The sequence below is a fragment of the Pleurodeles waltl genome, chromosome 1_2, assembly GCF_031143425.1.
Source record: "Pleurodeles waltl isolate 20211129_DDA chromosome 1_2, aPleWal1.hap1.20221129, whole genome shotgun sequence".
NCBI lineage: Eukaryota > Metazoa > Chordata > Amphibia > Caudata > Salamandridae > Pleurodeles > Pleurodeles waltl.
The window spans coordinates 886,263,928-886,286,134 of NC_090437.1; positions in this window are offsets into that span (position 1 = coordinate 886,263,928).

A 22,207-nucleotide genomic window follows, 5' to 3' on the forward strand; every position below is an offset into this window, starting at 1 on the left:
CCCTCAACGCAGTTTGGTTGGGTGGGACAAAAGAATTGTAAGCCCCCCAAGGGTTCAAGCACAAGGTAAAGCACAAAGTTGTTGAGACTTTTGTTCTTTATTTGTGGGGCTCTGTCCTCTGGGGTGGAGGATGGTATTACACAGTGTTAATCAAGAGTAATCTGAAAGTAATTTGAGAGTAATGCAAAATTAATCATAACTTTTAAATTACTCAAACATGTCTCTACATGTTCTCTGTAGATGCTGATTTGAGTAAAAAGACTGACAGCCACTGCTTCTCAAAGTAGATGTACTTAATTGCCAGATTTAGGTGCTTTCACTCCACATTACAGTCAAATATTGCATTGGGATGCCAGGGATTGTTTTGCCATGTGGGTTGTTGGATTATATTTCCCCTCGGGGGAGACATGAGTGATTACAAAATGTCATCCAAGAGTAATTCCATCAATTGGTGTATAATTGTAAATTGTTGCATAGTATTGAGTAGTGTGTGTAATAAATGTACTTTTAAATTATCAAAAGAAAAAAACACAGACCGGACAATTATTTATTGAGTGACATGATTGTGTGCTCATGAATGGGGATTACTAGCCCACACCACCTCCTTTGAGTAAGCCTTGGACTGCTCTGCAACTCTACCCTATGAGAATCAAGCGCTACAATGGGGTGTTTGGTTCCTAGTGGTGGTCGTGTGCGGACCCATTACTTGAGCAGGCCACACAACTAATGACCCACCTTCCAACACTCCCCTCATTGCTCGAAGCCCTCTTCCCACCTTCTTCAAACATCCCCCCTATAAGTCGCAACCATGGTGATCTGTTTAGGACATTCCTTATCAAGTCTGCTCTTTGCAGTGCAGTAGGAAGGCGATAGCAAGCAGGAGGGGGAAGAGTACTACCCAAACAAATGTACTTATAGCAAGCTGACGGGGGGTCAGTCAACCCTGGGTTATGTCTTGCTTCCTAGGGAAAGGGCCAGAATAGGTGATCTGCTAGGTGCTGGTTCTTCAGAGTGAGACTCATGGGGGATGATTTAAAAAAAGTGGCACTGCACCAAGTGCAGCACCACTTTTCCTTCACCCCATAGCGCCCCCCCAATCGCCACCATGTGTGCACCTTATCTATGATACGGTGCACCATGGCAGTAGTTAGAGAAATTAGCGCCAACATTTTTGACGCCAGTTGGGAGCTTTGCAGGACTAGCGTCAAAAATGTTGACGCTAATCCTGCAAAACCCATTGAAAACAATGGTGTGCCTACTTTCAACGTCTGCTCTGAGTAGGCGTTAATATTGCCGAAATAAATGACGCAAATAAATCTTTTAGATTTCTTTGCACCATTTTTATGACCCCACTTAACGGGGGGACGCCCCCTTTGCATCTATTATTCCTGGTGCAGGCATAATGTAGCGCAAGGGGTTACAAAGTGGTGCAATGCATGCATTGCGGCACTTTATAAATTTGGCGCAACTATTTTGGCCTTGTTGGGCCACATTAGCATAAAAAAAGTACGCTAATGTGGCACAGGGAGCCACTAGGGGCTATTAAATTAGCCCGTTGGTCTTTCAAAGTATCCACTAACACCTTCCAAGCCCAGGTTACTTCCAGGGAGCCTATCCTTCTTCTCGTCTTCCTAATTAATACACTTCCTGCGTAACCTGACCAATCTTCTAGTTCTCTCCTCCACACAATCAGTCGGAGTCTTCCAGTGCCTTCCGGTGTCTTGTAATCACTCTTTTTCCCAACAGAAAAGCGCGTTCCTAGAACTTACTGGTACCCTTGGTTTTTGAGGTGTGGGGAAACCAGCTATGATTCCCTGTCCATTATCTTGGCCTTAATATCCTGGTCTCTTTATCCTAGTGTCTTTGAACCTAAGTGGCTGTTTCTCCCTCTACCACCTTCTGTCCCCCAGTGCCTCGCTGTCCCACTGCCCATGCGCCCCTGATATTGGTCGTGTCTCCCTGTCCCTCTGCCTATGTGCCTGGTCGTGTCTCCCTTTCCCACTGCCCGTGCCCCTCTGACATTGGTCGTGTATGACTCTTCCACTGTCCGTGTGCATCTGACAGTGGTCTGTCCCACTGCCCAAGTCCCCCTGACATTGGTCGTGTCTCCCAGTCCCACTGCCCATGTGCCCCTGACACTGGTCCCGTTGCCCGTGTCCCGGTGCCCATATCTGTATGCATGTCTCCCTGTTCATGTTTGTGCCCCGGTGTCCATGTTCTGCTACACCAGTCCCTCATCGGGGCATAATAGTCGACACTCACTTATTAGTGTAAAAGGCCATTTATTAGGACAGGATTGCAAACAAAACATAACATTGATATACACTGTAACTTCAACTTATCGACCTTTCAACCTCCCCCTTTGAACTCTCCCCATTCTTCCTTTTACTTCATTCCTCCAATCTTGCCTCCGTTCCAGAATCCACATACATTCCCCCACAAATCCCTGTTTTCCTTCCGTCCCCTGCCTGTCTCAGGCATCCCCCCACTCTGTCATCCTTCACCTGTTTCTTCTTCTCCCCCTGGAAGGGTGGCCAGGCCCGCATCTGGCTCTCCACCCTCCCCCATCTACTGCTACCACTGTGCAAACCTGCCCTAACCCTGGCATCCTCCCCCTTTGCTCTTGCCCCATTACCCTAGAACCAATTCACTTTATCTTATTCCCTATGTAGGCCGGGTGGGTGGCCAACTTCATAGCAGCGCGGCAGGCTGTCTCAGAAGAGTCCGTTCCCCTAAACCATTTCCCCTATATACTCCCACCCTTAGACCCTCCCCAACCTAGTCCCAGCCAATCCCTGTCCTGATGTGTCACTTCCCCTGTCCCGAATGCCCCCATGGAGAGACTAGACTGTGTCTGCTCTCCACGGGTCCCTACATCGGGACATAATAGTTGACACTCACTTATTAGTGTAAAAGGCCATTTATTAGGACAGGATTGCAAACATAACATAACATTGATATACACTGTAACTTCAACTTATCGACCTTTCAACCTCCCCCTTTGAACTCTCCCCATTCTTCCTTTTACTTCATTCCTCCAATCTTGCCTCCGTTCCAGCATCCACATACATTCCCCCACAAATCCCTCTTTTCCTTCCGTCCCCTGCCTGTCTCGGGCATCCCCCCACTCTGTCATCCTTCACCTGTTTCTTCTTCTCCCCCTGGAAGGGTGGCCAGGCCCGCATCTGGCTCTCCACCCTCCCCCATCTACTGCCACCCAGCACAAACCCCTCTTGGGCGTTTTGCTGCCCCACCAGCGAACCCACAGCAACACTGCAACCTTAAGCATTTCCGCTCATTACCTTTTCCTCCAACACCGTACCATAATGTAATATGCATCCAATCTCAGAAAAAATGCACCCCGTCATCCTGAAGTGCACCGCTTCTCCCTCCATAATGCCCTCGCATTCCATCACTTATGTAAAGAATCTCAACCAAAGAAAAACCTTCATAGCCCGATTGATCCTCCTCCAAGCCCCTTTCAAGGACTATGTTTCATTGCCCCTCACCATCTTCTTTTGAGCACCGATTAGACCATACAAAACAATTTCCATGCCTTTTCTGGGCAACAGACGCCATGACCCGTTGCATGTGTTGCCGTAGGGTGAGCCCCAGGGAGCCGTACCAGGCCATACTCCCCAGGTATAACCAAATTGTCCGTACAGCCCCATGTTGGCCTCGTAGGCATCAAAAGAAATGCAAGATACCCCACCCCATGCTGCGTTTTTCCCCGACAAAAGTTTTTTTTTTTTTGGCCACCCAGCCGGTCCAGCAAACACCTGTAAAGTTGCCCCTCTGCATATGTCCCCTCCGGCGCATGACTGATGATGCTCAAAACACAATGGGACCACGTTCGCTTACCCGGGCCACTTACAGAACCTGCAAAGAAACACAATAGTTTAATGGCAGACTATCACAACCTCATCCCCCCCCGGCTTCAGCTACCATGCCCTTATACCTCTTGCCCCGTCTCTCGCAGCTCATGCCCTCACCTGACGGTCACTGCATTTTACCGCCACCCCCAACACACCGAAAGGAAACCTTATCCACCTAAAATATCTACCACCGTGGCTGCCCCAAAATAAATGAAAACACGCAAGCAAGTGGCCTACCGCCTAGCCCCAGACAATGTCACCCTCGAGACCGCCATCACATGAAAATGCGTAAGATATTTCCCTTTTGCGCGACAAAAGCTTCCTTCCCTCCCGTCACGCTATGTGTCCCGAAACTGTCCCCCATTCACATACCGGACAGGCTGCTGCAAATCCCCCTGTGCTCCACTATGCCCGCTTCCCTGGCCCCCCATTTATTTAGTTATTTTTTTAATTATATATATATATATATATATATATATATATATACAGGGAGTGCAGAATTATTAGGCAAATGAGTATTTTGACCACATCATCCTCTTTATGCATGTTGTCTTACTCCAAGCTGTATAGGCTCGAAAGCCTACTACCAATTAAGCATATTAGGTGATGTGCATCTCTGTAATGAGAAGGGGTGTGGTCTAATGACATCAACACCCTATATCAGGTGTGCATAATTATTAGGCAACTTCCTTTCCTTTGGCAAAATGGGTCAAAAGAAGGACTTGACAGGCTCAGAAAAGTAAAAAATAGTGAGATATCATGCAGAGGGATGCAGCACTCTTAAAATTGCAAAGCTTCTGAAGCGTGATCATCGAACAATCAAGTGTTTCATTCAAAATAGTCAACAGGGTCGCAAGAAGCGTGTGGAAAAACCAAGGCGCAAAATAACTGCCCATGAACTGAGAAAAGTCAAGCGTGCAGCTGCCACGATGCCACTTGCCACCAGTTTGGCCATATTTCAGAGCTGCAACATCACTGGAGTGCCCAAAAGCACAAGGTGTGCAATACTCAGAGACATGGCCAAGGTAAGAAAGGCTGAAAGACGACCACCACTGAACAAGACACACAAGCTGAAACGTCAAGACTGGGCCAAGAAATATCTCAAGACTGATTTTTCTAAGGTTTTATGGACTGATGAAATGAGAGTGAGTCTTGATGGGCCAGATGGATGGGCCCGTGGCTGGATTGGTAAAGGGCAGAGAGCTCCAGTCCGACTCAGACGCCAGCAAGGTGGAGGTGGAGTACTGGTTTGGGCTGGTATCATCAAAGATGAGCTTGTGGGGCCTTTTCGGGTTGAGGATGGAGTCAAGCTCAACTCCCAGTCCTACTGCCAGTTCCTGGAAGACACCTTCTTCAAGCAGTGGTACAGGAAGAAGTCTGCATCCTTCAAGAAAAACATGATTTTCATGCAGGACAATGCTCCATCACACGCGTCCAAGTACTCCACAGCGTGGCTGGCAAGAAAGGGTATAAAAGAAGGAAATCTAATGACATGGCCTCCTTGTTCACCTGATCTGAACCCCATTGAGAACCTGTGGTCCATCATCAAATGTGAGATTTACAAGGAGGGAAAACAGTACACCTCTCTGAACAGTGTCTGGGAGGCTGTGGTTGCTGCTGCACGCAATGTTGATGGTGAACAGATCAAAACACTGACAGAATCCATGGATGGCAGGCTTTTGAGTGTCCTTGCAAAGAAAGGTGGCTATATTGGTCACTGATTTGTTTTTGATTTGTTTTTGAATGTCAGAAATGTATATTTGTGAATGTTGAGATGTTATATTGGTTTCACTGGTAATAATTAATAATTGAAATGGGTATATATTTGTTTTTTGTTAAGTTGCCTAATAATTATGCACAGTAATAGTCACCTGCACACACAGATATCCCCCTAACATAGCTAAAACTAAAAACAAACTAAAAACTACTTCCAAAAATATTCAGCTTTGATATTAATGAGTTTTTTGGGTTCATTGAGAACATGGTTGTTGTTCAATAATAAAATTAATCCTCAAAAATACAACTTGCCTAATAATTCTGCACTCCCTGTATATATATATATATATCGAAAAACCAAGTGTCCCGACAACCGCCACGCAACTGACCCCCCCCTCACCTGCTAACAGACTTCTCTCCAACCGTCAACTCCTAAACACCCAGAGGGCCCCAAACCTATCTACCATGCAGAAACTGACCGTGCCACTTCAAGTGCATCCAACCAGCATACCGGAAATACGTGCGATTTCAAGCCGGCGGATGAAAATAATAAACCATGTTCACTGCTGTGCCCTACCCCAGGTCCCCTTTTCCCCCCTAACCCCAACAACCTTTCCACCATATCCTTCTTAACGGGATAGCATTGTAAACAATATGCCCTTAGGAAACGCACCTGCCCACTTGTCCACCATTGTGACGGGCGGGGAAAGCCCCTCCCACCCCAAAAAAAACCACATAAACCTTCCATCTCCACCGTACAGCTCACCAGCAACCAAATTGTCCCATCACAAACCTACAACATCTGGAAAACCAAACCATATCAAGCGGGAAAATTCTCCGTGTGGGTGCGGCTAACGACCCCTCGGCCCGCTTAATGACCATCACGCCCCCACTCCCAAAATAAAATTCCTGCAGAACCCCTGACCTGCCTTCGTCCCTGCTTGAGCCAAGCTGCAACAAATATTGCCACCGTCAAAGATCCAGGGTATCTGCAGCTGCACGCGTGCTGCCTTGAATATTTCTGTGGAGCTAAGCATTAAGCATGCAAAAAAAAACACAGCAGATGCCGCACTAAAGTCCCTTGCCCTCTGTCTGTTCAACAAAGCCACTACCTTCAGATTGCACACATGTGAAAACTGATGGTTCGAGCGGCCAACCTCTCTCCCCACTCTGTCCAAGCCATGAGCAGTGGAAAAATCTCTAGAAAACAATACTCCTGCCTCAACAAACTTGACTCCCGCCGACTTGCCGCGCTGTACCGTCCATCCCCAAAAATGGCCAAACCCCAGTGGCCCCTGTCGCATCCGACACTATCAGCACCTGCCATACAGTACCCACTTTCCCCAAAACCCTAGATACCCTGTGTAAAACCATGCTAGAAACATGTTCGACACCCGTATACCCATCTTCCGCCCCCCTGGGAAGTGAGACGTATGCACCCGGCATCTCAACAAATCCCATCCGGCTGCCACGTACCCTGTCCCCCCATGGGCCAATAACTTGATCGCAGTAATTCCTTCCACCGCATAGTGCCCAGAAATCCCCGCCTATGCCTCGTGGCTGTCTTGCCGTGAAGGCTACTGTGTCCAGCTCGATTCTTAATTGTCAGTACCCACTGGTACCCTCTGTCTGCAACGGAGACAACAGAAACACCAATCCCCTTTGCGAGCTGCTCGAAAAACCTGCAAATCTCTACCCCACTACCCTGAAACCGTGTCATTCTTCAAAAAGAAATCATCTAACCAGTGCAGCACCGTCCGGTGCCCACTCCCTTCGTGAAATAAACCCACAGCAGAAATGTACCGAAAGCTGCTGAGAAAGCACAGTGGATTGCACACTCCGTGGGCACTCCTGCCACCTATACTGCCCTCCCGATAGCGATTCTCAGCATTGTAACAGTATCTCCATATAAATAATCAAATCGACCGCCGCTTCAACTGTCGCCTTTGGCCAATTCAGCGCCTCTTCCACACCCCCGAATGAGCCGATTAGCCTCATCCGCTAACGCGTATAGCACTTGCGTCTCCACCCACACGATTAAGTCATTCACCACCGCCTTCCCCATCCATGACGGGTGCGTTCAAAGCTAAAATACCACTTTTCGTGAGGGAATCAACACTACGCCACTGCCACACCTTGCATGTTCCCGAAGTTTGCCCTTTGACACTTCCTTGTATACTCCGTCATCTCCGAACCTGCCAGTTTTGGTGCAGACCGCAAATTGTCAGCCCAGCGCCACATACGTGGCCTTTATTGTCCCACGCTGAAATTATGTTGATAACCCCCTCCTAAGCTAGTGCGCTGGGACCCTACCCATGTAGTAATTTTAATCATTTTATATATATAATATTTTATATATATTTTTATTTTTTTATTAGTCCCTGGGAAGCAGCCTGAAACGTCGACGCCTTCCTGCTTCCCTTCATCCTTTTTAGTTTACTCCATAAACATGAAAAACCAAAAAGCCTTGTCCAACCCGTGCACACGAGCTTCAACCTGTGTCCCCCTCTCTGTATCCTCGCCCTCGGTCTCCCTTATTTATATCTGCTCTCCCTCCCCACTCAGACCCTTTGACTCTTGGTCCACTACCCCCCTCCTTGGGCTCCGCCTGTGTTGCACCTGTACCGGGCACTCCGTCTATGGAGTAATCCCCCATCCCAAGAATATGCCATGGCACCGTGGCCACCCAGCAAAATATCACACTGGACCACTAAATCACCATACTTGGCACCACTGTGCGCATGCTCCTGCGTCCACCATTGACTTGAGACCCCGATTCTCTTTGCGAAAAATTCCCTGTTTCCATCTTGACATTCTGCAACACCTGAACTGAAAAAGGGGGGGGGGTCACGCCGCACCTGCGCCCCTTCCCGCTTCCAAATCACCTCGTACTTGTGGCTCTCCCTTTCCTCACAACCTCCAAAACCACCTCCTAATCGAAATTTCCCCACATCCTCGTCTTCCCCACACACGCGTCCTTAGCACCTTCAGAAAACGTCACATCACGCCCTTCCCAGCTCCTTACCCCTCATGGCGTGTGCCATATGTGTGGTAACCACGTTCCCACGTTGTAGAGAAGGCCGCCGGAGACCCCTCTAGTGCTTCAGGCCAACGTCCAAGGGCCGTATTGCGCCCCGTTGGTTTCACCACCTTTCTTACAGCCTCCACCGCTGACTTCGACTCTCCGCGATTTACCTGGCCGTGTGCGCCATGCACTCCCCACGCGCTACCTGCCCCCTAGGCCGCTCCAGCCTACTGCCCCTTCCTGAGATCCTCTTGCAGTGCCCCCTCCTACTACTGACTAGACTCAGGCCCTCTTGACCGGGACGCCAGCTTCCCACCCTTCTCCTGTCCTATCCACTTGCCCCCTGCTGCCCCCGACTATCTGGGCCCACCTCCCTACAGTCTCCGATGTCCCCTAACAGCTCCGCCAATCATTGCGTTCGCCCCACCACATGTGGAGCCTAAGCACCACAGTTGCTGCTGTCCACCCCACTGGCACCCCCCCCGGCCGTTGACATGCTCAGCCAGGGGGAGCCCTGCACAGCTGCGCACCTGAAACCAAATGCTTTGCTACACTTTTGGGGGCTCCCCACCATGCCTCTCTTCCCTTCCTTGCAAATGCCCTTATAGCCTGCATACTAACGTGTAGCCTCTCTCCCCAGCTCCCCTCCCCCCTCCCACCAGCAAAAAATTGAGACTGGGCACCGCCCTCCCCGCTCCCCCATCCCCCTCTTCCACTCCCACCATCTGGGCCCCTCTCAGCAGGTGTGTGCTATCCCTGCTGTGAAAACCCCTGCCCAGGCCAGCATGCCTGGAAAGGAAAAAACAAAACATGCAGCGTGCTGCCCTCCGCAGGGGCCGTATTTGTGAGGAAAAAAAACAGGTGGGGGTGGACATTGCAAACTCCCGCCCTCCAAAAACCATCTGTTCACTGCGTATTTGCAGCGGCCTGCATGCGGCCGCAGCCGCCTCTTCGCCTCATGCGTACAATGCCTCTGGCGCATCCTGCCCCCCCCAGGCCCGGTCTCGCACTACGGGCCTGGGCAAATCTGCCTGACCGGCCACGCCGACATCACGAGGCACGGCCTGCACTCACTGTGAGTTCCCCAAACCCAGCAACCCGCCCCCTACCTTTCCAACATTAAACCGCCCCCCACGGCCAACTTCATAGCAGCGCGCCAGGCTGTCTCAGAAGAGGCCATTCCCCTAAACCATTCCCCCTATATACTCCCACCCTTAGACCCTCCCCAACCTCGTCCCAGCCAATCCCTGTCCTGATGTGTCACTTCCCCTGTCCCGAATGCCCCCGTGGAGAGACTAGACTGTGTCTGCTCTCCACGGGTCCCTACAGTGCCTGCTGTACCTTCCCTGCCTTAGGGCTCGCACCTCTTTTAGTACCTGCCCCGCCCAGGGTCTTGTCTCCCTTTAACAAGGCCCATGTCTCCCTGCCCGAGTGCCTCCCCATTCCAGTGTCCATGCGCCCTGGAGTTACTGTCTGTGTCTCTCTTTAAATGCCCGTGTACCTCACTCACGCAGCGCTTTCCATCGCCGTGCCTGAGCCTCTGACGCCCTATGGTCCTCGCCGCTCTTCAGCGGGGGTCATGTCTCCTTGTCCGGGTTTCTTCCTTTGTATCTATGCGCGCTCAGAAGAAGTATCTAATACTTGAGTGCACGCGCCCTCTGCAGGTGAAAGTGTAAAATACACACCTGCGGCCCACCCCACTGCACACTCGTGTCAGACGATCCTTACTCACCTAGGCGCCGTTCTTCGCTTCCACATGCACACGTTATTGAGAATTTCACATCTGCTAAGGCTCCTAAGCACGCATGAAACTTTCACCCAGGCTCTGGTGAATTGTCGTCAGTACACTCCCCCGGGTTTATGCTGAGGTACTGTCCACGAGCAATAGAAAAACCGAGAATTTTACAAATAACAAAGAAAACTGGGGTCCAAGCGTCCAGCAGGGTTCTGGGTGGACAGGGGAGTCTCAGCAGAAATCTCAAACGCGGGCAGTTAGATATATTTAATAAAATAATATAAACAAGGTCTGGGAAATCGTTTTAGAGGTCTCGAGAAATGATGGCGGACAGCGTAAGAGGATCCAGGAGAAGATGCAAAGTTAGGATTGTGGACACGTGCTATGAGAAGTTGCAGAGAAAGAACAGATATCAGTGCAAGAGGAGCATGAGAAGGTGCAGAGAAAGGATGGCGGACAGTGTTAGAGGTGCCACGAGGAGGTTCAGAGAAAGAATGGGTGGCAGTGTAAGAGATGCTATGGGGAGGTGCAGAAAAATGATAGCGGACAGTGTATGAGGTGCCACGGGGAGGTGCAGAGAAGGGCTTGCGGACAGTGATAGCCGAGCCACGGGTAGGTGCAGAGAAAGGATGGTGGACAGTGTAAAACGAGCCACGGGAAGGTGCAGAGAAGAGTTTGCGGACAGTGTTAGCCGAGCCACGGGGAGGTGCAGAGAAAGGATGACGGATAGTGTAAGGGGAGCTTGAGGTGGTACAGAGAAAGGATGGCGGATAGTGTAAGACGTGCCAGAAGAAGGTGCAGAAAAAGGATGGTGGTCAGTGTAAGAAGTGCCACCGGCAGGTGCAGAGAAACAATGGTGGACAGTGTAAGAGGTGCCACGGGGAGATGCAGAGAAAGGATGGTGGACGGTATAAGACGAGCCACGTGGAGGTGCAGAGAAAGGATGGCGGATAGTGTTAGAGGAGCTTGAGGAGGTACAGAGAAAGGATGGAGGACAGTGTAACAGATGCCACGAGAAGATGCAGAGAAAGACCGTGGGTAGTCTAAGAGGAGCATGAGGAGGTACAGAGAAAGGATGGCGGACGGTGTAAGAGGAGCATTAGGAGGTGCAGAGAAAGGATGGCAGAGACTGTAACAGGTGCCACGAGAAGATGCAGAGAAAGACCGCGGATAGTCTAAGAGGAGCATAAGGAGGTGCAGAGAAAGGATGGAGGACACTGTAAGAGGTGCCACGGGGATGTGCAGAGAAAGGATGGAGGACAGTGTAAGAGGTGCCACGGGGAGGTGCAGAGAAAGGATGGAGGACAGTGTAAGAGGTGCCACAGGGAGGTGCAGAGAAAGGATGGAGGACAGTGTAAGAGGAGCTAAAGGGAGGTGCAGAGAAAGGATGGAGGACAGTGTAAGAGGTGCCACAGGGAGGTGCAGAGAAAGGATGGCGGACAGTATAAGAGGTGTCATGTGAAGGTGCAGGGAAAGGATGGCGGACAGTGTAAGAGGAGCCACGGGGAGGTGCAGAGAAAGGTTGAAGGACAGTGTAACAGGTGCCACAAGAAGATGCAGAGAAAAAGGATGGAGGACAGTGTACCAGGTACCACAAGAAGATGCGGAGAAAGACGTGGATAGTCTAAGAGGAGCATGAGGAGGTGCAGAGAAAGGATGGTGGAGAGTGTAAGAGGAGCCACAGGGAGGTGCAGAGAAAGGATGGAGGACAGTGTAAGAGGGGCCACGGGGATGTGCAGAGAAAGGATGGAGGACAGTGTAAGAGGTGCCAGAAGAAGGTGCAGAGGAAGGATGGCGGACAGTGTAAGAGGAGCATGAGGAGGTGCAGAGAAAGGATGGTGGGCAGTGTAAGAGAGCCACAGGGAGGTGCAGAGAAAGGATGGAGGACAGTGTAAGAGGTGCCACAGGGAGGTGCAGAGAAAGGATGGGGGACAGTGTCAGACGTGGCACGGGAGGTACAGAGAAAGGATGGCGGACAATGTAAGAGGTGTCATGTGAAGGTGCAGAGAAAGGATGGCGGACAGTATAAGAGGTGTCATGTGAAGATGCAGGGAAAGGATGGCGGACAGTGTAAGAGGAGCTACGGGGAGGTGCAGAGTAAGGATGGAGGACAGTGTAAGAGGTGCCACAATAAGATGCAGAGAAAGACCGCTGATAGTTCAAGAGGAGCATGACGAGGTTCAGAGAAAGGATGGTGGACAGTGTAAGAGGTGTCATGTGAAGGTGCAGAGAAAGAATGGCGGACAGTGTAACAGGTGTCATGTGAAGGTGCAGATAAAGAATGGCGGACAGTGCAAGAGGTGCACGAGGAGCTGCAGAGAAAGGATGGAGGACAGTGTAAGAGGAGCCACGGGGAGATGCAGAGAAAGGGTGGCAGACAGTGTTAGCCGAGCCATGGGGAGGTGCATAGAAAGGATGGCGGATAGTAAAAGAAGTGCCACGGGGAGGTGCAGAGAAAGGATGGCGGTAGTGTAAGAGGAGCTTGAGGAGGTGCAGAGAAAGGATGGAGGGCAATGTAACAGATGCCACAAGAAGATGCAGAGAAAAAGGATGGAGGACAGTGTAAGAGGTGCCACGAGAAGATGCAGATAAAGACCGTGGATAGTCTAAGCGGAGCATGAGGAGGTAAAGAGAAAGTATGCCGGACAGTGTAAGAGGAGCCACAGGGAGGTGCAGAGAAAGGATGGCGGACAGTGTAAGAGGAGCAGGAGGAGGTTCATAGAAAGGATGGTGGACAGTGTAAGAGGAGCCAAGGGAGGTGCAGAGAAAGGATGGTGGACAGTGTAAAACGAGCCACGGGGAGGTGCAGAGAAGGGTTTGCGGAGAGTGCTAGCCGAGCCACGGGGAGGTGCAGAGAAAGGATGACGGATAGTGTAAGGGGAGCTTGAGGTGGTACAGAGAAAGGATGGCGGATAGTGTAAGACGTGCCAGAAAAAGGTGCAGAAAAAGGATGGTGGACAGTGTAAGAAGTGCCACGGGCAGGTGCAGAGAAACAATGGTGGACAGTGTAAGAGGTGCCACGGGGAGATGCAGAGAAAGGATGGTGGACGGTATAAGACGAGCCACGGGGTGGTGCAGAGAAAGGATGGCGGATAGTGTTAGAGGAGCTTGAGGAGGTACAGAGAAAGGATGAAGGACAGTGTAACAGGTACCACGAGAAGATGCAGAGAATGACCGTGCATAGTCTAAGAGGAGCATTAGGAGGTGCAGAGAAAGGATGGCAGAGACTGTAACAGGTGCCATGAGAAGATGCAGAGAAAGACCGCGGATAGTCTAAGAGGAGCATAAGGAGGTTCAGAGAAAGGATGGAGGACAGTGTAAGAGGTGCCACGGGGAGGTGCAGAGAAAGGATGGAGGACAGTGTAAGAGGTGCCACAGGGAGGTGCAGAGAAAGGATGGAGGACAGTGTAAGAGGAGCCAAAGGGAGGTGCAGAGAAAGGATGGAGGACACTGTAAGAGGTGCCACAGGGAGGTGCAGAGAAAGGATGGCGGACAGTATAAGAGGTGTCATGTGAAGGTGCAGGGAAAGGATGGCGGACAGTGTAAGAGGAGCCACGGGGAGGTGCAGAGAAAGGTTGAAGGACAGTGTAACAGGTGCCACAAGAAGATGCATAGAAAAAGGATGGAGGACAGTGTACCAGGTGCCACGAGAAGATGCAGAGAAAGACGTGGATAGTCTAAGAGGAGCATGAGGAGGTGCAGAGAAAGGATGGTGGAGAGTGTAAGAGGAGCCACAGGGAGGTGCAGAGAAAGGATGGAGGACAGTGTAAGAGGTGCCAGATGAAGGTGTAGAGGAAGGATGGCGGACAGTGTAAGAGGAGCATGAGGAGGTGCAGAGAAAGGATGGTGGGCAGTGTAAGAGAGCCACAGGGAGGTGCAGAGAAAGGATGGAGGACAGTGTAAGAGGTGCCACAGGGAGGTGCAGAGAAAGAATGGGGGACAGTTTAAGACGTGGCTCGGGAGGTACAGAGAAAGGAAGGCGGACAATGTAAGAGGTGTCATGTGAAGGTGCAGAGAAAGGATGGCGGACAGTTTAAGAGGTGTCATGTGAAGATGCAGGGAAAGGATGGCGGACAGTGTAAGAGGAGCTACGGGGAGGTGCAGAGTAAGGATGGAGGACAGTGTAAGAGGTGCCACAATAAGATGCAGAGAAAGACCGCTGATAGTTCCAGAGGAGCATGACGAGGTTCAGAGAAAGGATGGTGGACAGTGTAAGAGGTGTCATGTGAAGGTGCAGAGAAAGAATGGCGGACAGTGTAACAGGTGTCATGTGAAGGTGCAGATAAAGAATGGTGGACAGTGCGAGAGGTGCACGAGGAGGTGCAGAGAAAGGATGGAGGACAGTGTAAGAGGAGCCACGGGGAGATGCAGAGAAAGGGTGGCGGACAGTGTTAGCCGAGCCATGGGGAGGTGCATAGAAAGGATGGCGGATAGTAAAAGAAGTGCCACGAGGAGGTGCAGAGAAAGGATGGCGGTAGTGTAAGAGGAGCTTGAGGAGGTGCAGAGAAAGGATGGAGGGCAATGTAACAGATGCCACAAGAAGATGCAGAGAAAAGGATGGAGGACAGTGTAAGAGGTGCCACGAGAAGATGCAGAGAAAGACCGTGGTTAGTCTAAGCGGAGCATGAGGAGGTAAAGAGAAAGTATGGCGGACAGTGTAAGAGGAGCCACAGGGAGGTGCAGAGAAAGGATGGCGGACAGTGTAAGATGAGCAGGAGGAGGTTCACAGAAAGTATGGTGGACAGTGTAAGAGGAGCCAAGGTGAGATGCAGAGAAGGGAGGGCGGACAGTGTAAAAGGAGCATGAAAAGGTGCAGAGAAAGGATGGTGGACAGTGTAAGAGGAGCCACGGGAGGTGCAGAGAAAGGATGGCGCACAGTGTAAGAGGTGCCACAGGGAGGTGCAGAGAATGGACGGCGGACAGTGTAAGAGGAGCACAAAAAGGTGCAGAGAAAGCATGGTGAACAGTGTAAGACGAGCCACGGGGAGGTGCAGAGAAGGGTTTGCAGACACTGTTAGCCGAGCCACTGGGAGGTGCAGAGAAAGGATGACGGATAGTGTAAGAGGAGCTTGAGGAGGCACAGAGAAAGGATGGTGGATAGTGCAAGAGGTGCCAGAAGGTGCAGAAAAAGGATAGTGGACAGTGTAAGAGGTGCCCCTTGCAGGTGCTGAGAAACAATGGTGGACAGTGTAATAGGTGCCACGGGGAGATGCAGAGAAAGGATGGCGAACAGTGTAAGACAAGTCACAGGGAGGTGCAGAGAAAGGATGGTGGATAGGGTTAGAGGAGCTTAAGGAGGTACAGAGAAAGATTGGAGGACAGTGTAACAGGTGCCACAAGTAGATGCAGAGAAAAAGGATGGAGGGCAGTGTAACAGGTGCCACGAGAAGATGCAGAGAAAGACCGTGGATAGTCTAAGAGGAGCATAAGGAGGTGCAGAGAAAGGATGGAGGACAGTGCAAGAGGAGCCACAGGGAGGTGCAGAGAAAGGATGGAGGACAGTGTAAGAGGAGCCACGGGGCTGTGCAGAGAAAGGATGGAGGAAAGTGTAAGAGGTGCCAGAAGAAGGTGCAGAGAAAGAATGGTAGACACTGTAAGAGGAGCTACAGGGAGGTGCAGAGAAAGGATGGAGTACAATGTAAGAGGTGCCACAGGGAGGTGCAGAGAAAGTATGGGGGACAGTGTAAGAGGTGGTTCGGGGAGGTACAGAGAAAGGATGGCGGACAATGCAAGAGGTGTCATGTGAAGGTGCAGAGAAAGGAGGGCGGACAGAATAAGAGGTGTCATGTGAAGGTGCAGGGAAAGGATGGTGGACGGTGTAAGAGGAGCCACGGGGAGCTGCAGAGAAAGGATGGAGGACAGTGTAACAGGTGCCACAAGAAGATGCAGAGAAAAAGGATGGAGGACAGTGTAACAGGTGCCATGAGAAGATGCAGAGAAAGACCGTATATAGTCTAAGAGGAGCATGAGGAGGTGCAGAGAAAGGATGGCGGACAGTGTAAGAAGAGCATGAGGAGGTGAAGAGAAAAGATGGTGGAGAGTGTAACAGGAGCCACAGGGAGGTGCAGAGAAAGGATGGCGGACAGTGTTAGCTGAGCCACTGGGAGGTGCAGAGAAAGGATGGTGGATAGTGAAAGAAGTGCCACGGGGAGGTGCAGAGAAATGATGGCTGGTAGTGTAAAAGGAACTTGAGGAGGTACAGAGAAAGGATGGAGGACAGTGTAACAGATGCCACAAGAAGATGCAGAGAAAAAGGATGGAGGACAGTGTAACAGGTGCCACAAGAAGATGCAGAGAAAGACCGTGGATAGCCTAAGAGGAGCATAAGGAGGTGCAGAGAAAGGGTGGCGGACAGTGAAAGAGGAGCCACAGGGAGGTGCAGAGAAAGGATGGAGGACAGTGTAAGAGGAGCCACAGGGAGGTGCAGAGACAGGATGGAGGACAGCGTAAGAGGAGCCACGGGGATGTGCAGAGAAAGGATGCAGGACAGTGTAAGAGGAGCCAGAAGAAGGTGCAGAGAAAGGATGGCGGACAGTGTAAGAGGAGCATGAGGAGGTGCAGAGAAAGGATGGTGGACAGTGTAAGAGGAGCCACAGGGAGGTGCAGAGAAAGGATTGAGGACAGTGTAAGAGGGGCCACGGGGATGTGCAGAGAAAGGATGGAGGACAGTGTAAGAGGTGCCAGAAGAAGGTGCAGAGGAAGGATGGCGGACAGTGTAAGAGGAGCATGAGGAGGTGCAGAGAAAGGATGGTGGACAGTGTAAGAGGAGCCACAGGGAGGTGCAGAGAAGGGATTGAGGACAGTGTAAGAGGTGCCACAGGGAGGTGCAGAGAAAGGATGGGGGACAGTGTAAGAGGTGGCTCGGGGAGGTACAGAGAAAGGATGACGGACAATGTAAGAGGTGCCATGTGAAGGTGCAGAGAAAGGATGGCGGACAGTATAAGAGGTGTCATGTGAAGGTGCAGAGAAAGAATGGCGGACAGTGGAAGAGGTGCACGAGGAGGTGCAGAGAAAGGATGGAGGACAGTGTAAGAGGAGCCACAGGGAGATGCAGAGAAAGGATGGCGGATAGTAAAAGAAGTGCAACAGGGAGGTGCAGAGAAAGGATGGCGGACAGTGTAAGAGGAGCCTGAGGAGGTGCAGAGAAAGGATGGAGGACAGTGTAACAGGTGCAACGTGAAGATGCAGAGAAAGACCGTGGATAGTCTAAGCGGAGCATGAGGAGGTGCAGAGAAAGGATGGCGGAAAGTGTAAGAGGAGCCACAGGGAGGTGCAGAGAAAGGATGGCGGACAGTGTAAGAGAAGCATGAGGAGGTTCAGAGAAAGGATGCTGGACAGTGTAAGAGGAGCCAAGGTGAGATGCAGAGAAGGGATGGCAGACAGTGTAAGAGGAGCATGAAAAGGTGCAGAGAAAGGATGGTGGACAGTGTAAGAGGAGCTACGGGGAGGTGTAGAGAAAGGATAGCGGACAGTGTAATAGGAGCCACGGGGAGGTGCAGAGAAAGGACCCCAGACAGTGTAAGAGGAGCACAAAAAGGTGCAGAGAAAGGATGGTGGACAGTGTAAGACGAGCTACGGGGAGGTGCAGAGAAGGGTTTGCGGGCAGTGTTAGCCGAGCCACAGGGAGGTGCAGAGAAAGGATGATGGATAGTGTAAGAGGAGCTTGAGGAGGTACAGAGAAAGGATAGCGGATAGTGTAAGATGTGCCAGAAGAAGGTGCAGAAAAAGGATGGTGGACAGTGTAAGAGGTGCACCTTGCAGGTGCTGAGAAACAAAGGTGCCACAGGGAGATGCAGAGAAAGGATGGCAGACAGTGTAAGACGAGCCATGGGGACGTGAAGAGAAAGGATGGCAGATAGTGTTAGAGGAGCTTGAGGAGGTATGGAGAAAGATTGGAGGACAGTGTAACAGGTGCCACGAGAAGATGCAGAGAAAGACCGTGGATAGTCTGAGAGGAGCATAAGGAGGTGCAGAGAAAGGATGGCGGACAGTGTAAGAGGACCCACAGGGAGGTGCAGAGAAAGGATGGGTGACAGTGTAAGAGGATCCACAGGGAGGTGCAGAGAAAGGATGGAGGACAGTGTAAGAGGTGCCACAGGGAGGTGCAGAGAAAGGATGGGGGACAATGTAAGAGGTGTCATGTGAAGGTGCAGAGAAAGGATAGCGGACAGTGTAAGAGGTGTCATGTGAAGGTGCAGGGAAAGGATGGAGCACAGTGTAAGAGGTGCCACAGGGAGGTGCAGAGAAAGGATGGCGGACAGTGTAAGAGGAGCCACGGGGAGGTGCAGAGAAAGGTTGGAGGACAGTGCAACAGGTGCCACAAGAAGATGCAGAGAAAAAGGATGGAGAACAGTGTAACAGGTGCCACAAGAAGATGCAGAGAAAGACCGTGGATAGTCTAAGAGGAGCATGAGGAGGTAAAGAGAAAGTATGGCGGACAGTGTAAGAGGAGCCACAGGGAGGTGCAGAGAAAGGATGGCGGACAGTGTAAGAGGAGCCACGGGGAGGTGCAGAGACAGGATGGCGGACAGTGTAAGAAGAGCATGAGGAGGTGAAGAGAAAGGATGGTGGAGAGTGTAACAGGAGCCACAGGGAGGTGCAGAGATAGGATGGAGGACAGTGTTAGCTGAGCCACAGGGAAGTGCAGAGAAATGATGGCGGATAGTGAAAGAAGTGCCACGGGGAGGTGCAGAGAAAGACGACGAACAGTGTAAGAGGTGCCACGGGGAGGTGCAGAGAAAGGATGCCGGACACTTTAAGAGGTGCCACGGGGCAGTGCAGAGAAAGGATGGAGGATAGTGTAAGAGCAGCTTGAGAAGGAAAGAAAGAATAACGGACAGTGTAAGAGCTGCCACGAAAAGGAGCTCAGAAAGAACAGCGGATATCGGATTCTACACTCTCATCCGCCCCAACTTCTTCTGTGAACTCTTCCAGCTTCTGTTTGCATCCATGGCTACTACATTAGCGCCTGGATTATATTACCTGCTTACATGCCATCCGCCACAAACCCATCATATTGAAACGGCCTCTCGGGCCCACGCTTCCTCTAGCCTTCTAGTGCCTCCATGTGCCAGCTGCGCCTTCACCTTTCAAGCCCAGTTGTTCACCGCTCATCTCCTTCGCCAATGATCGGTCACTTCCTATTGGCGAGCCCTTTAGAACCACACTTCGCCCCCAACAGTGCCAGAGCCATCACGCTTCAATGTCCACGCACGGGCCGTGCCTGACCTGTGCCCTGCACCACTTGTTCCCGCCCACTGCACTCCTCGGCCACAGTGTTCGCAGTTCGCACTATCGAGGGCCCCCTCACCGAGCTCGTCTAAAGTTTGAAAACGCGTGCACTCCACCTGTACATTACGCATCTGTTGTATTCTAGCGCCTTCGCGTGTTTATGTTTCTACTTACCACGTGCCCCTGTGCGATGAGCAACACGCTTATTACACGAGTGGATACACGCACAGTTACAACTGTGACTTAAAGTCACGTCCCTAACACACATCTGTGGCACGAACTATGCCAACTTTAGAAGGATGAAAGGCTAAGTGGTCCCGCCGGTTTCCACTCCATGAACCCCAAGACACATTTCCATCGAGCACCAACGGCACGTCCGAGGCACTGACGTGAACCTGGTTCTCTAAATACTAATTGTTCTAAGTTTCAAGTGGTCTCTAATAATTTGCAATGGCCTCTCGTTTTAAGCCACCAATAATATATATTGGCTGTGCAGGCGCGAAACACACGGAGAATGCATTCTACGAAGTACCCCGGCGGCTGCCTGCAGCCGGCAGTTAACACAGTTAACACAGAAGCAAGGGGATAAACCTTTCTTTCGTCATGCAGTGGAACAGCCCCCTGGTTACTGCTGTGTTTACTTAATGGGCCTGCAGGCTTGTTAACGTGACCTGCCTAAGCCTGTTGCGCAGGACTGCGGGGAAGTGAACGGTGCCAAAGAAAATAGGATACACATGGCCAAATGAACTTATACTGTGCAATCATTTTAAATAAAAGGCCACGTTTGAGACACCAAAGTATAACTTTAAAAGTAGCCAAAATGGACATTATCACATTTAAAAACACCTTTGGAAATGTAATGAGCGGAGAGCCACCCCTTAGGCAAAATATGCAGCTGTACAGTAAATACACTTTAGGGAAGGTGCTTGGAACCTAGGGTATATCTGGCTCTGGGACAACGAAGGGGCGAGGGATTATAGTATTTTATGACAATGTCGGAGAACGCGCCAGCAGACCGAATATTTCCTAATATTTCGCCAAGCGGCCACTGGGTGACAGTTAAATCTATATAAAGTAATGACAAGCAAGCGAAAAAGCAACAGTGGTTGTGGGATTCAGGTTTTCAACGGGTGCCTGTATGTACGTGTGATGAAACAACAGCAAAGGAGATGGGAAGTGCACTGAGCGCGGTGTCCTCTGTGCCAGTCCACAAGGGGAGCGGTCGCTCGTCTGGGTAAACAACAAAGAACATAGCTTTGTGTTTCTGCTGCGATATTTTCAAAGGGGGAACAAGCTCCGGCTCTGCTGACAGACTGCAGCGTAAAGGGGTGTTCTACAAGCAGGGAACGTGGCTATGTGCTGGGGGGATGCGTGTGCCGCGAAGCAGCCATAGTCGGCCATTCGTCAAAGCACTCTGCATTTAAATCCGAGACTTCGGGGGTTTATTGTTTATTTTTCTAAAGCCTGCGCTCGTGTAGGTTGTGTGTTCTCTACACATTTTAGGACAAGAGGGGTGCCGTCTAAGAAGTGTACTGGGGGCTCAGCGGGGACTGCAGAGGCCCGGGAACTGTCTGCGTCCTGTGCACAAACTTTGGGAGAAAGTCTGGCACAACGAGGGGGACATCAGAGCCGACAATGCTGCCAAAATATGTTTGCAGAAAATGGACAATCGTTGGATTAAACGTATTGAAGTATGAAATAATGCCTTTCTCTGCAATAAGAAACAAAACCCCGCCGATGCGAGGCTACAAAAGTCCCCTGTGGCAGGCACTTGCTCCCTTTGTGAGCTGTGCGCTTTTGGCGTCTCCGCTTGGCGCGTTACTCGCGGCCCCTAAAACGCGATTGTTTCTTCCCCTTTAACGACATTTCCCGGATCAAAACACGCTGTTAATTCGATCAGAAGGCTCTGCCCTCGCGAACAATGCTAGGATAATTTCTCCTGAAGTTTGTTAAACTGGTCCAAAAATTAAGCAAATGAAGGGAGGGCCTGTCAGGCCCATCGCAGGTGACGCCGAATAATGCGCCTTAAGCAGCTGCGGCCTTTTATTTTGCCTTCCCTTTCTCTTCCCACAACTCCTCCTCGGCATTATTAAAATTTAGGCCAATGAAACCATTCACACTCTTCAATGGACATTTTCTTATAGGATAATAGGCTACAAATTGAGCCTCTCTGGAGGGGGACCTGGGCCGGGCGGCCCCTCGTGTGCCAGGGCCGGGGAGGGAGGGTCGGCCTCGTGTGCCAGGCCCGACTTCCCCCCCTTACACCTGCCGCGGGTGTGAAGCGGCGGCGGAGCCGACACGCTCACAAAGGCTGCCTTGCCATCTCTCATAAAGCTCGGCCGTGTCACCGAGCCGTGTGAGAAAGGGCCTGGGAAGAGGCTCCCGCCTTGGAGAGGGTCCCCGCGGCTTGGCGGAACAGCCTATTAAAGGCTTACTTAATTACTGTAATGCCTCTGGACAGGCCTTTCAGAAAGGCTGCTGGAAGTGATAATAATAATAATAAAAAGCCCTGGAGTGGGTGGGGGCCCGGCCGGGGCTGGGGGAAGCAGGTCTAGCCTAGGCGGCATGGGCGCGCGCTCTGCGCAGCGGCCCCTTTTGGATGAGACAACAGGCCACGCAGAGGGC